Genomic DNA, 14,464 nt, shown 5'->3' on the forward strand with positions numbered 1-14,464 from the left:
TCCATTAATTTATTTCATTTGGGCTGCAATACTGACTCGGTGAGTGGTGTTCTACAGAATAGTAAGCTTAAGAGAATAATAGCTTAACAGTTTATTGAAAAGATTAACACAACTACAGTGGTTTGTTTATGGGCAATCAAACTTCTGCAAAGGATGTAAGCTAAAAAAGGGTTTTTTTTAATAAGTAGGATCTTGTAGTTTGTTTTCTGTTTTACAAAGGGGGAGAAAAATCAGCCAGGATGAAACTTCATTATGGTTTTCCCATCACATAAATGAGAAATGCTGAAGCTTTCTCCTATGTATTACTAGTCCCTTAACAAAATTATTTATGGTTAGGATGAGCTCTACCTTGACAGATTTTTTTTCTCATGTACTTTGGTAAGGTGATTAAAATCAATGACTTAAAATGTCCAGAGCATTGCATCTCAGGAGAGCCCTCTCCATGAAAGTGGTTTACAAAGTCACTTACAATCTTGCTGTGAATCGTAATTGATTAGCTGCTTTAAACACCAAAATATTTATAAGAACCTAGCTGAAAATCATGAGCTGTCAAGATCTAAAGGGCTGAGGGACTTCTGAATTGTCTGCTATTAGATTGAATCAAACTTTTTTAAGAGGTCGGAATACAGGGAACCATACCTGCACACAGATAATTATCTCTAGGGATGTTAATTAATTTCTGCCTGCTAAAAATCACTCGACTTTGGACTTAACAAAGATGAAACTTCCCTTTCATTTGTTACAAGACTATATATTCTGCAGCATTAGCACTAATATAATAGACATGTTCTATTTTTCAGCATATACTCCAAGAGGTCATGTAATTTTAAAGTTTCTGATTACTCCAAATTTAATGATTCTGGGGAGAAAAATCTCTGAAGTTTGATTCATTAAGTCTTAACAAGTAATGCAGATGCTACAAGTCACAGTGTCATAAGTCCTTAATTTACAATTTTTTTGAAGCACACATTTTATATCTGAGTCACCTTGCTAGCAAGTGCACTTAGTAAAGAGAGGACGGTGCTCTCAGGGCAGGGGTTGTTCAGGCTCTGTTTGTTAAGCTGACTTAGAATGACCCTGGTATGGCTGAGACTTTCAATATTTATTTTTTTATTCTCGTTCAACCTCCACCTATCCCAGAGGCTACATTTTAGTAGCTCATAACAATGCTGATAAGTCACTTTGGGGAGGCCAAAGGAGATCTTTTTCAGTGGAGCTGGGGAATCCCTCTTCCTGGAGGAGGGTAGGACACCAACTCCAGATGCTCCAGATGTGTCCTTGACCATGCTGAGCTGCCCAGACCCCTGTGTGAAACCAGGCAGTGAGTAAAGACAAATGACTCTGGGCAAGGAGGATGCTCAGGTTTGTGTGCTTTCATAATCTGGTTTTCAATACCGAAAAAAGCATTCAAATGTCCTGGGGATGCCTGCCCAGGGTAAAGTTGAGAGTATGCCTGGATATCACTGGATATTGCCTTCTGAATGTGTTGTTCTGAAAAATCAGTGTAGGCTGCACAGGACGTGGTCTCACCATTTTCCTGACACCCTGGTGAATTTTCACCAGAAGGACTTTATTTCCTGATCCTGAAATCATTCCTTGTGGGGTCTTTGGAAAAGCAGCTGTCATTTTGGTCTATTTTGTGTCCTCTCTCTGTCTCAGGGGAGAAGCAGATGGAAGCACTGGGCTTCTTCTCTTTTTAGATATAGTATGTCAAGAACATAATGGCTTCTGTAGCCAAGGGTGGCTCCTATCCAGGCTAGAGGACAAAACATTTGTTTGCACCATATGTGGCCCAAGTGCTAAGCTTTAAGGAATGGCCAACAGCTCAAAGTATGGGTATATGAAGAGTTTGTGCTCTGACAGACAGGTGTGATGAGATGTCCCAGCTAAATTCTGTGTGTAAGAGGAAGTGGCTCCTGTAGGTGGTTCTTCAGTGATTACTTCTCTCCAGGTACTCCATAGGTTCCCTTAGCAAACCTGGAAGCACTTCAGCCCCTCTCTTCTATTTAGATCCAATTTAGTGTCAGAAACCCAAACCCTTTCTTTTATCTTCTTTTACTGAATTCATCATTTAGCCCCAAAGTCTGCACATCCTAATTGTAACTGCAGTTTTTTAAAATTGGAGGATGGAGGACACAGTTTATCAGTGCATTCATTTTGATTTCCTGAGTATTACTGTAGACAGTATTCTCCCAATCATAGCTCTTTGCAGGCTAAAGAAATTAGAAGCATAGAAATATCACTAGAACTCAGCTGAATTACTTGTGCTAAAATAGCCCCATGCTCCTGCACGGTGTTGTGAATCATCACACTTGCAGCTTTAATTTAGAAGTACTTTTTTCATCTCTCAATCCCTGCAAAGCTGTTTCTAAGGCAATTCCTGCAACTTTTGGACAGTCCAAATTGATCCCAGACTCAGAGCAGTACTGAAATCCTTTACAGGTCCCCTTGACATCTGCTGTTCCCAAAACGGCTGGAGTGGCCATCTGTCACTTTTAAGACTACAAATGTCAAGTAGCCAGGATGAAAGCAACCAGGAGAAGGCTGCAAACTCTTCTCAGCTGTGTCTGTCGTCTGAGCAAAGAACAGCCTTTAGCAGGCTATCTCATCTGTGAACTGTCACCTTTGGTGTCCCTGGTTCTCCCCGCTCTTCTGCCTCTTGACTCTTCCAGGTCTGCTCACAGCAGAGCTGCCTGCTCCTAGATTCTTCTCTCCTGGTAAGGGAACAACAAGGAACCGAGCAGACAAGAGATTAAATTTTAATGCTTTCTGATGCCAGAGGCTTTCTCTAGCTCCACTTAGGCTGTTTCGTCCTGGCCGTGATGGGAAGTGCTTGAACGTGAAGCACTCACACATTAGGTGGTGCTAAACTCCAATAAATGCGGGCAAAGCGATTTCTGGAGCTGTTCCCCATCTCATTTGCTGCCACTCGCCAAGGCTCTGCACTCGTCCTCGTACTCTGAATGCTGCCCTGCACAGAAGTGATTACCAGTTCAGAAGCTTGCCAGTTTGCTGCTAAATTTGTCATCAAATAAATCGAGATTAAAAGTTTCCTGAGTACTTTTTTTCTGTCCCAAAAATTACACCAAATATTACCAATCTTAGGAGCCTGAATTTGTTTTGGGACTTTCCTGCTCCTAGCTACATCTCTGTTGTATTTGAGGGGCAACATGAAGTGAATCTGCTGTTGGCTATCTGGTAGAGCTTGATATATGCTGCAGAGTATGAGGAGAGAAGGATGTCTGTGGTCTTCCCTGTACACTGCTGAGCACAATTTTTCATGCTCTGCACACCCCTCAGAATGCATGAAAGGTCATGGGATGCACCCAGAATTGTCATGGAGTACATGGAACTTGCAGACACCTACCAGAGTTTGCTTGTAAAATGTTTAAGACATACAGAAAGGTTCCTTTGTGTTCTGTTGAGTGGGGGAAGCTTTGCATTAGGAGATCAGGACCTTACAGGATAATGGTGGACAATATTAGAAGTGAAGACACATAAATAGCAGAAGAGGTGCTTTGAAACAAGCCTTCAAGTAATGAATAATCACAGGGAACTTAAATGAGACTCACAGTACAGCCTTTTGTTTCTTAAGGCAAGCTATGTCTCTTGGACTTCTTTTCCTCTCTGAAAACAAAAGGCAGAATCAATAAGCCAGTCAAAGAGACTACTGGAAATTACTTTGAAGCTGGTGATGAAAGAGAATTTTCCTTCCTGTTTGATTTGCAGATTCCTTAACACAAAACATGGTGGATCACTTCCACCTCAACAAATCCATCCAAGGAGTCTTAAGTTCTCATTCCACCCTAGCACCCAACCCTCCTGAGCACCACTCCACCAAATGAGTTCAACCAGCTGTAGTCTCTACTGCAGACATTGCCTTTCAAAATAGGAGCTGAATCTGCTCTTTCAGCACCACAGCTCTGGGGAAGTTTTGCTGTGGCTATTTTAAAGTTGTTGTAGGCCCTGGTAGTGGAAGGTTGTTTCTCAGCTCTTTAGCCTTTTGGTTTTTACCTTTAGAGCTGCAAAAGTACAATAACCATTACCAGTAAATTAAGAGTTGAGTTATATTAACATGTAAATTAGAACTTGATGGTTCCAAACAGTTAATGAATTGTTGGTTGGAAACTGGTTGGACAAAAAAACATTTAATTCCTAAAGATGCACAAATCTGTGTGCTACAAATCATATCAGTCTTGCTTTCACCTTTTAAACATATACCAGAATAAAGTTGGATCTCTTGACTTTCAAGCTCATACCTGAAGGACAACACCACTTTTTCCTGGCTGATTCTGGCAGGCAGGGGATGTTTGTTCACTGCTTGGCTCCTACTTTACAGACACTCAGTTTCTTTTCTGCAGTTTCAGAACTGCTAGAAGGCAGGGCACCAGTGGAAGTAACTGGTTATGGTTATCCAGGGACTATTAAATTTTAATCTTATGATGCTTCTTATTCTTTACTGCCATTATGAATTAGTAACCATGACATGGGTGGTCTTTATTAACATGCAGTCATGCAATACAAGATTGTCTTGGCCAGGGCAGCTCTATTTCAAATGTATCCCTGACAGGGATGGCTTCTATGCTCTGCATCTTTGCAGCACCTGGTAATTTCCTTTCCTTTGAGGCTCACTAATTGATATTTCACTCCATTCAGAGATGAGACCTAAAACATTAAGATAGCCACTTCCACATAGATGAGCAATTGGCAAAGCAGAATTTATGTAAGCTTTCTTAACTATAAAAATTATCTTGCTAACACTGGATGGTCTCTAAACTCCTCTTGCATCTTACTGCACAATTACTCAGCCTTCAGCTGTTGAACTAAAGCCTTTCAAACCCCCAGAACCTGCTTTCTATCTGCAGAGGCTCATGCAGCTCACCTAGTGGGTCCCACAAGACCTATCCACATCCCACCTGGCAGCTCCCTGTAGGTCCTGTTGGGTTCTTCAATTAATCTCCTTTTAAGAGGGGAAATGCAGAATGACAAAACTTGGTGCCTCATCTTACTGATGGCAAGATGGACGCAGGATGAACAGCATTTCAGAGTCCCAAGAGAAGATATCTCCACCTTCCCTCAGATTCTCTCAAACAAATTTCAAAAGACCAGGTATGCCACAGACTTCACTTGAAGACTTTAGTGTCCCTGCCACTGCTTCACTGCTCACAGAAATCTCTGCTCTCCCAGTCATTTCTGAAGGACATTCACCCAACAGAAGTGCTTCCATACCACAAGTGGCCTTAAACACCTGGGTTCCTTCTGAGCTAAAGTAAAGTTGCAGGGAGATTTCTTCAAGTGAAGGGTGGGGAAGAAAAGGTTAACCAGCTGACTGTAAAACCATTCCCTTTAACTGCAGGCAGGGAGGCATGCTGCATTTTTTATAGCTTGGGACAGAAAACTGCACAGTATGGTATGGATGCAGAATAAATGTTTCATGAATCTCCTAAGAGACTCTTCCCTGAGAGGAAGGATCTGGCAGGGTGGTGGCAGCCTCAGGGCCAGCAGGAGCAAGCCATGAAGCCTCTGGTAGTTGAGACAGCTTTCTAAGAGGATCTTCCCCTTTGGACTTCCATTCTTTTTTGTTAAATAAAACTTGGGCCCTTTCTTAGCAGAAGGGTGCCATGCATCCAGCACACACTGCACTGGACAGAGAGCCAGGCAGTACTGGAGATGTGTTTGATGCAGCTCTGTGAGCCTGCCTGCCCTGTACTTGTGAGCACATGAATAATTGAATGCTCTGTCAGACCATGCTCTTATTTTTAGTAGCATTGTTGCAAATGCCCTATGTGCTACAGAGATCTCTTTCTGCAAAAAGAATGTCATTTGCAACCTAATTTCAACATGGTTAGCAGAGTTTGCAAACACGATAATAGCCTTGGGAAAAATTGTTTCTGTGAGAGAAGAACCTTTGGTTTAGTCTGAGACTGTTATTATTCTATCTCTTATTCTATCTCTGTTCTATGGCAGAAAGATTGCAAGGAATTTGTTATATCTTGCAGTGAAAACAGATGGTGCAACAAAGGAGTCAAAAAACAAGGATAAGAAAATAGATTATGTTATTAGATTAGATTATGTATACATTATTATCTAAGATACTTTGGCCAGTTCTTTAAAAAATGTCAGGCATCAGCTTTCTGGTATCAAATACAGATGTGAGGTGGGTTTTTTCAGAGTAACTAAGTAAATTACTGCACATTCTTCTACAAAATCCTTTGCTCCAGTTACCAGGGAACAATCTTTTCCCCCACGACTAAGTCCCAAGGTACTTTCATAGTCCCACCACAAGGAGGTGGCCTTTCTTCGAAAGAAGGAATTTTCCCCTGGCAACAGCATAATGATCCTCACCGCTCATAAATGATGACACCACACTAGCAAAGCAAACTAAAAAATGAATTCATCACTTCCCATGGTCAAGTAGATGTTGAGCCATCTCCAGTGTAACAGCAACTGAAGAAAACCAACACCATCACACTGAACACCCCACTTTCTGTCTCCCCCCAGCTCTGTGCAGAGCCTGTCGCCACTCAGGATATCCCTGTGGCCAGCTGGTGTCCTCTGTCCCAGCAGCGTCTCCTTCCAATCTCTTGTACCCCCGCCCCAGCTCCTCCCTGGTGGGGTGGGGAGCAGATCTGTGCAAGCATTGTTCAATAGTAACAGAGGAGCTGGGGAAAGGTGTTTAAGAGGCATCTGGAGCTGGGAGATAAGGTTTAGTGGTGTCGATAGTGCTGGCTTGAAGGTTGTACTTGAGGATCTAAAGGTCTCTTCCAACCTTCATGACTCTATGATTCTAGGAAAACATCCCAAAATTATCTCAGCCAAAACCAGCAGAGTCACACTGAACAAACTAAAATATTAAACTGTCCAGAGCACCAAGCTGGCACGAACAAACAAGTCTAGGAGCATGGAAGAAGAAGGGTTGTGATGCTCACGCTGCCTGGCACAGGGACCAGGCTGTGCCATTTATTCTGTACAGAATTTGAGCAGTATCTCAGCGTGCACGTCAGGGGTGCCACCGCTACGTGTGTGACCATTTTGCTATTTGGTCTGGCCACAGACAGCTCCGGTGACCACTAAAACCACGGTTTTGCCCTGGCCTCCCGGCATGGGGAGCTCCCCGGGAGCCGGCTGCGAGCAGCAGCTGCTGCTTCGGGACTCTCCACTCCGTGTCCCCGCTCGCCTGCTTTTGGACCAACTAGGAAAAGGGAGGCCTCTCGTTCCAGGAAGGTCAGAGGCTGACAAGCAGTAAGACCCGAGTTTACCCGCATTTTTTACAAGAGTTAATCTGAAAAACTCAGTCCTCCGCAGGCTCTGACCGAGCACCTCGAGTTGCAGCATCTCTCCTGATGCCTCTCGGGTTTGAATGGCTTCAGGATGGGACCCACACTGAGCAGACATTGTAACCCACATTCAGGGGCTCAGCCCCCCGAAACCTGCGGAGTATGGCAGACTGACCTGCAGGGTGTGATACAGAGCTGAAAATCCCCGGCAATCCCTCCTGATCCACAGAGCATGTCTGCCTCATGGTGGATAAGAAAGTGTGAACGCTTTCACACCGTGTCTGCTAATTAGTTACTGGACAGACTGCATTGGTGTCATTTTGAGTCCTGATTCCGTAAAGCATCAGTGTGTGCTTCATGTTGAAGGTAATTCTTCCCTTGCATGTTCACTGACAACTAAACAATCCAACTGGGAAACATCCCATAGACCCCTGTGTGTATTTCAGACTGGAGGAAAAACCTGAGTTTTCACAATTGTCCCTGTTAAGCTCATATTACTACCTTTAAAGTTCAGCCAGCTGGTTAATAAAATCTCATTCCCTGGATGTCTCAAGCTGGGGAGAATAAGGTCTGTGCAGCCCAGCTCATGTATTGCAATCACCTCACAGGACATGTGGAATTGCAGGGCAATCTCTTCAGACCTCCTCTTTGCCCAATTCCTCAAACCTTAAATGTATCTCTTCATAATGGAAATTATTTTAGTAAATGTAATGAAAGAATTTATAACTAATTTTATAACTTTAGTATGATAACTATTGCTCAGCTCAAAGAAATATCTTTGCAGCTTTTGTATTATGACAACGAGGAGTGCACAGAACAATGCACCTGCTCCAAAATTTTTCACCAGCTTGGACAGAGGAGGATTCAGCTACGTTGCTGAGCAGCCCTGGGCTTTGCCATAATAATTGTTTCAGGAATCTTTCTCTACTTGGGAGTCTGGAGCCCTGAAAGCTTTAATTCTGTAGCTGGTAGAAGACAAAAAACTATTGCAAAAGTGAAGTCTTTCTTGAAGGAACAGCATTGTATTTTATATTGTTTTCCTTTTACTAAGTTCTCCTCATTTAAGGTCAAAACCTGTGGGTTTTTTTCAGATCTTTTCTCCATACAAAAGCACAAATGTGAGACAATCCAGCCCTTCCACCAGGGATTTGTTCCAATGATAAAAACTATCTCACCTTATTAATTTTGTGAAATATTTCTAGCTTAAGTTTGCAGCAGGTTGTTCAAGTACTGCCAATAGTTGCCAGGGTAAACTTCAGAGGGATCAAATTTCCTGTTAATGGTAAATATTCATGGCATCAATTCATGACTTGGGCTTTCACCTAGTAATTTCACCAACAGTTTAGGGCATAATAAGAGGATTATCTCCTTCAGTTCCCATTCCTGTTTCCCAAACTCAGTGCTCATCAGTCCAAAGTCTCTTAATTATTTTCTAGGGCTTCTGACTTTTGTCCAATTGAGCATTAACTTATCAATTGTATCTGGCAATATTTTATGTCTATTTGAATCCAGCACAATTCTTGATTCCTTTTCTTTGTCCTGACAAATACCAGGACTCAGGCCTCTAACCCAATATTTTTCCTTGTAAATTGTTAGGATCCACCTTGAGGCTATTGGGAGGTGGATGGCAGAGCTGGTTTTGTTTGCAGGATCAAGAGCAAAACTGAAAAACCAGAAGCATTTATTTCTCCAAGGTGTAGACCTAGAGCAACTGGAAGGCTTGGGCTGTCACTGATGTATTAGGTGTGAAATAACCACTATCTTTAACAAGGTGAATCTCTGACAGCAAAGCCTTTTATTCATCACACCAGAGAGAATTGCATCCATGGGCCAATTTTCTCTACAGCTGAAAATCACACTGTATTTCTTTGCAGATAATGCACTTTCTTTGCAGGAACTGATTCTGTTTGGGTGAGTTGTACTGAAGGAATACTGCTATTTTAAAAATAACTGTTATTGGTTTTAGTTTGATGTGGAATACAATAAAAACTAGGCCTAATTATGCAGGGTTACTATAATTATTTTGAAAGCTCAGCATGGAAAAATTCAGCTCATGTGCTCACATCAGGGATCATTTCAATTTTACCCTCACAAACAGTTGTTCATTCATTGCTGATTGCAACAATCTTTTAATCAAGAAAACAGTGTAGATATTTTACTCCAGCTGGTAACAGGGATTGAGGGAAATGGTGAGATTAATTTTACAAGCTGAATTTGAGAATCAAATTCTTCAAAGTAGTAATACTTGCTAAATAGAAAGAAGTGGCTTTAAAGCTTTGTTAAAAGGAAAGACAGTGTCAAATTCAGCCTTTAAGCAGTGTGTTGCAAATGTTCTTGGACCCAAGAAGCAGCAATGGAAAGGTCTGTGTCACAGGCAGACTACAGAGGGAGTTTTTCCCCATTGCTCTTCATGTGGCAGCAATGGGCAGAGGCTCTGGTTTGCTTCACCAGCAACAGATTATAAATCACTAAATGAATGAGACAACACACAACAAAACAGCTGGAAGCAAGGATCTTCCATTCTCCTCAACACTCCAATTAGCTCATGCAGCGCTTATTTACTCTTCACTGCCCAATCCCAGCTTCTTACTGACTACCGTAGAGCTGGTGTTATCTGACAGCAAAAAGGTGGACAGACACTGCTGTGCTTCCCAGAGAGGCACATATAGGGAGGGGGTAAGATAAAAAGTCTTTTCTCTGTTCAAGTCCCATACTCCTTGCATGTTATTCACCATCACAGCTGTCTGGAAAGCACCTTTCAAAGACTTCCCATTCTTAATATGAAAGAGGGCAGGGGGATCTCTTTAGATGTTGCTGTTGTCAACATTTGTGGGTTTTTTTACCTCTGGAAAATGTTGAGGTTAAAAGTGCTAGAGATATCTAGTGAAAGCAGGAGAATGCTTGATGGATGCTTTGAGGGTTCCCACCCAAACACACACAACACACACACAAATGCATTTTTTCAACAGAAAATGGTACTTCTGGAGGAAAGAACCCAAACTTTTTGGACCACTGTTTGATCAGCTCCAAGATGATGACAAATGCCTAAGATTATGATTACAGTCTGATGGAGTTCTAGATCATCATTTTTAAGTAGAGCCCATACAGATAATTGCACAAGAAACAGCACTTGAATTGCAGAGTTACCTTGAAGAAGGACACATTTGGGCATCACTTGCAACAAAACTGTTCTGCTTCAGGTTTTTGCAGGGCTCAGTTGCCTGCTGTTTCTGTGTTGGCTTGTGTCTGCTCTGTCTCTGCTGTTGAATTGTTTGGATCCATTCTTCCCAACAGGACACTGCTCCGAGAGCAGGATGCTAATTAGACTTTTCAGATGGCCCATCTGAGGAGACAAGAGCAAAGGAGAGTTTACCCCACAGACCTCACAACTGCTCTCAGTGACCATGTTTGGAAACATGTGAAGAAGGTGCCCAAGATATATTTAGTCTCAATTCAGGCTTAAGCAAATAGGCAGATATGGAGCTAGACAAATATCTGTTTTGCACTCAGGAGATATGACTAAGTAGTCTATAGGACACACTGCTTTTATAAGTGATCTTGTATTATAGTAAGCAGAAGAAAAACTGCATTAAAGATGCACCTTTTAACAGTAAACTGACACTGCAAAGTTATATACTAGTTAGGGGCAATTCTGAAAGGATAAGGCCCAGGCTCTTCAGCTTTCCCAGGCACAGGAGGAGTGACACCAGATATCAAAAGTGCAACTGATAGGCTTCAGTCCTGCTGGTTAATGCTTTGTGGCTTCACTGGGGATCTTGCATACCTGCAGAATTCAGGTTGGGGGTAGTCCTCATTAATACAACAAAAAGCAAATGAGAAATCCCTGGTTAGGTGTGTTAGTATCTGTTTTCACAGATTGCTCTCCAGACTGATGGGGTTTAGGGGGCTGTTTTTTCTACTGGCTCTTCTGGAACGCTAATAGGGACTGGGAAACTTGAACCTACTCAAATTGATCTCTTGATATTTCTCCTTCATTTATGTATTGAGATAATTCCACAATGAAAAAATGCTTGGATTTTTCATGCAGAATCAAGCAGCTTTGATATGCCATACTTTACCCCAGCCAGTACCTTCTACATAGAGGGAGTACAGATTGACCTCTGTCATGGTGATATTTTCCTTATCTTTTTAGTGGCTTGAAAACTGGCAAGTAAATCTTCTATAGAAGCTCCCAGCACAAAACTGAAAATTAAATATTTAATATCCATGGAAACAGCTTATCATGGAGGGAGGATTTCCCCCAAAATCAGATTGTGAGCTTCCAAGAACACATCCTGAAAATGATTTCTCATCAAAGCTGAAAAGGCAAGTGGGAGGAGAGAGATTTGTGGGAGGAGGGGAAGCCTGACTGCTGGTGTTTATCAGGCCTGTGGCTCACCCTCCAAGACCTAACTCATTTGGATTTAGTGTACATGTGAGCACTTCCATAGATTTTTAAGCACTATGGGCAGAAATGCCATTGTTAGGTATTTTATCTGAAAGTATAGAAGATTGTCTTTTTTTCTGTCAAATGTAAATCCCTTGTTAGCTTAATTCCTTAAGAGGAGAACACAATCAGATGGATTTTTTCCCCAGTGCAATTGAGAGTCAGGCTTCTTTTCTGTCCTTACTCCCAAAGAAAAGTAAAAGTTACAAAGGAGTCCTTAGTTTTATTTTAGTTTTTTTTCTGATCACTTAAGTGCACATGTGAGCCCCTTAAATCCCTTTATTCTGTGTCTGAGTCTGCACTCTTCCAAGTATTTTCTTTTCAGTCTGCTCTTTGCTTCCCATTTCCCTCAGAGGTTCTCCTTTTAACTGCAGCATTTTTAAACTCAGTAGCCACATACCATCACACAACCACACCATCTCTTAAGTTTTAGATTTTTCTACTCTACCACTAGTCAGTGATCAATACACTTTATTGCTCATGCCATCTACCAGTGGTGGAAGAAAGGAAAATCTCTCATGAATGGCCAGACCATTTTTTACAATCTATGGCTGAATTAGGTCCTTTGGCCCTTGTGTCCTGGAATTTATTTTCTTTCTGCAAATCACTGAATTGTTCTCATATGCTTTTATGATAATTCCTTAAGTGTAAGACACTTAAGTGTCTCAAGCCATAGCACTTGGACTCCTCTGCTTTAGAAATAGTGCTCAGGTACTCAAGTTATTTAATGTTCATGATCTTCATGATCTTCAGCACAGCTGAGGGAGAATGGATGGTTCCCAGCTAGTAGCCTACTTCAGAACCTTTTATTCCTAATCTTGCTGATTTGGATCTTGGCTGATGTCTGTGTAAAAAAATGGCATTACTTGACAGCTGGTTTTGAAATGAACTGGCAGTTTCTATTTTCTAGAGGTATGTGGTTGATATGGAATACTGGAAATGTTGGTGACACATTCTTAACAGAGAAGAAGCCAAGGATGGAATTAACATGCAATCTGAATTACTGCAGCATGATGAAACATCTCTTTAGATCAAATTAACCTCTTGTCAGTGCAAAACACCCCCATGTATTCAAACTGTTTGCATTATTCCTTTGGAACCTGGACTGTTGTAGAATTCAAAAGATTATGTTGTTGGATATAAAGACCTGTGCAAGCAACAGCCCCCATTACCCAAATGGACTTTGGAGCAGCAATATACTGAGGGGTGAGGTGGAACCTCAACAGTGCAAGCAGCTTTGCATGTGTGCACCCAACCATACTCAAGCAGAGGCTCTTCCAGCATTAGAGGCCTTCATCAACCACTGAAAGCCTGAGATCTGCTTTGCTCCTTGCAAAGAGATAGCCATGGAAATGTCTGGCCTTCCGTAAACACCACCTGGTGAGTGAGGGGATGGGGGGTGAAGGGCTTAGTCTTTTCTCACTCAGGCAACATATAATACCTTTCTGAAAAGAAATAGTTCACTTTTAATAACACTTATCAGCAGCAAAAGTCTGAAGAGCAGCACAATCCCAGCAGCATCCCCATGAGATGTCCATGTGGGGCCTAGATGCTGGGCAAGCAGTGTCTCTTCAGGCTGAAATCATTACTCTGCCTTTGAAGCTGTTCCAAACTCAACTCCCCTTGAGGAAGCACTGAAAGAGAGCAGACTTGTACCAACCATTGTGGCAATTTTAGTGACTTTACATTTCAAGACAGTCCTTCTTTCAGTAAGGAGTTTCAATTTGTTTGTGACCTGATCACATTCATGCCTGCCACATTCACTGAGTTGCAAAGCTGTCTTCTCAAATTTGCTTTGCTTGAAGGTTTTCCATCAACTACTTGTGAAACAGTGGAGCAAAGAGCCTGTTTTCCCATTTCCTAGTGAGGCTTCTTTCACTGATGTTTGTAGAGCACATGGTAGTTTCTGCCTGGGGATTTCAGATTTGCACTTCTGCCTAGCCTAAGTAACCTGACTTCAGCAAAGCTATGAACCAGATAAATATGTCCATTTTGTGCTAGTAACTCCTAACTAATCTTATTAAATCCTTTCCAGACCCATATCAATATCTGAAATGCACTCTGTCCTCTAATTAATCTGATGAGCCATGCTAGCCTCGTTTATAAGTCCCCACAGATTTTTCTTTACATATTTTTATTTTTAAATTAAACTGGCTTAGCAGAAGCAAGGTCGTGATCTCTGTTTCTCAGTAGCTTTTTCATGCCCTTATTAAATCTCCTGTACTGAGGGCATTCAGTAATTCAGTGATTCTGCCTGGTGAACAGGGTTGGACACCAGGTTCTTAGACACCCTGCACAGGGACCCATTTGGCAGTCTGATAGCTCTTATGTGAAAGGAATCAATCAGAACAATGACAGATTTGGGGATTTGTTCCTCAGACACATAAATATGTGATGAAGTGTGTGGAACTACATGAGTTAGAGCAGTGTCAGCACTCCTGGCTCCTACCTCATGCAGCCATGTGTCCTCACCAATGCTTGGTCTGCTTCAGCTGTTGAGGACAGGGTCCATCTCTTGGCAGGAATGGTTTCCTGACACCTGGCTCTTTCGGAGTGAAGGGCTATCAACAATCAGCGATGAACCACTAATCAGTGATTAGTGCTACTAATTGATTAGGGTCTTTAGCTTCACTGCCCTCCAGAAAATGATCTTGGTTTTATTAATAGTATAGATGACAGCAGGACTTAGAAGTAAGCTTAGGAAGAGAAGGAATGAACAGAACAGTATCTGTTGCCATTG

General features: G+C 42.0%; 1 long non-coding RNA gene across 1 annotated transcript in view; it reads right to left on the bottom strand.

Moving 5' to 3' along the window:
- LOC147652269 (uncharacterized) overlaps positions 1-14,464 on the bottom strand; it is a 57,828-nt gene that overhangs the window by 33,940 nt on the left and 9,424 nt on the right. The window contains exon 2 of the long non-coding RNA XR_015289230.1: positions 10,425-10,620. This is a non-coding gene — a long non-coding RNA (uncharacterized LOC147652269). The remainder of the gene's footprint in view (positions 1-10,424; positions 10,621-14,464) is intronic.

Source organism: Cyanistes caeruleus, chromosome 7 (genome assembly GCF_971803275.1).
Source record: "Cyanistes caeruleus chromosome 7, bCyaCae1.hap1.1, whole genome shotgun sequence".
NCBI classification, from domain to species: domain Eukaryota; kingdom Metazoa; phylum Chordata; class Aves; order Passeriformes; family Paridae; genus Cyanistes; species Cyanistes caeruleus.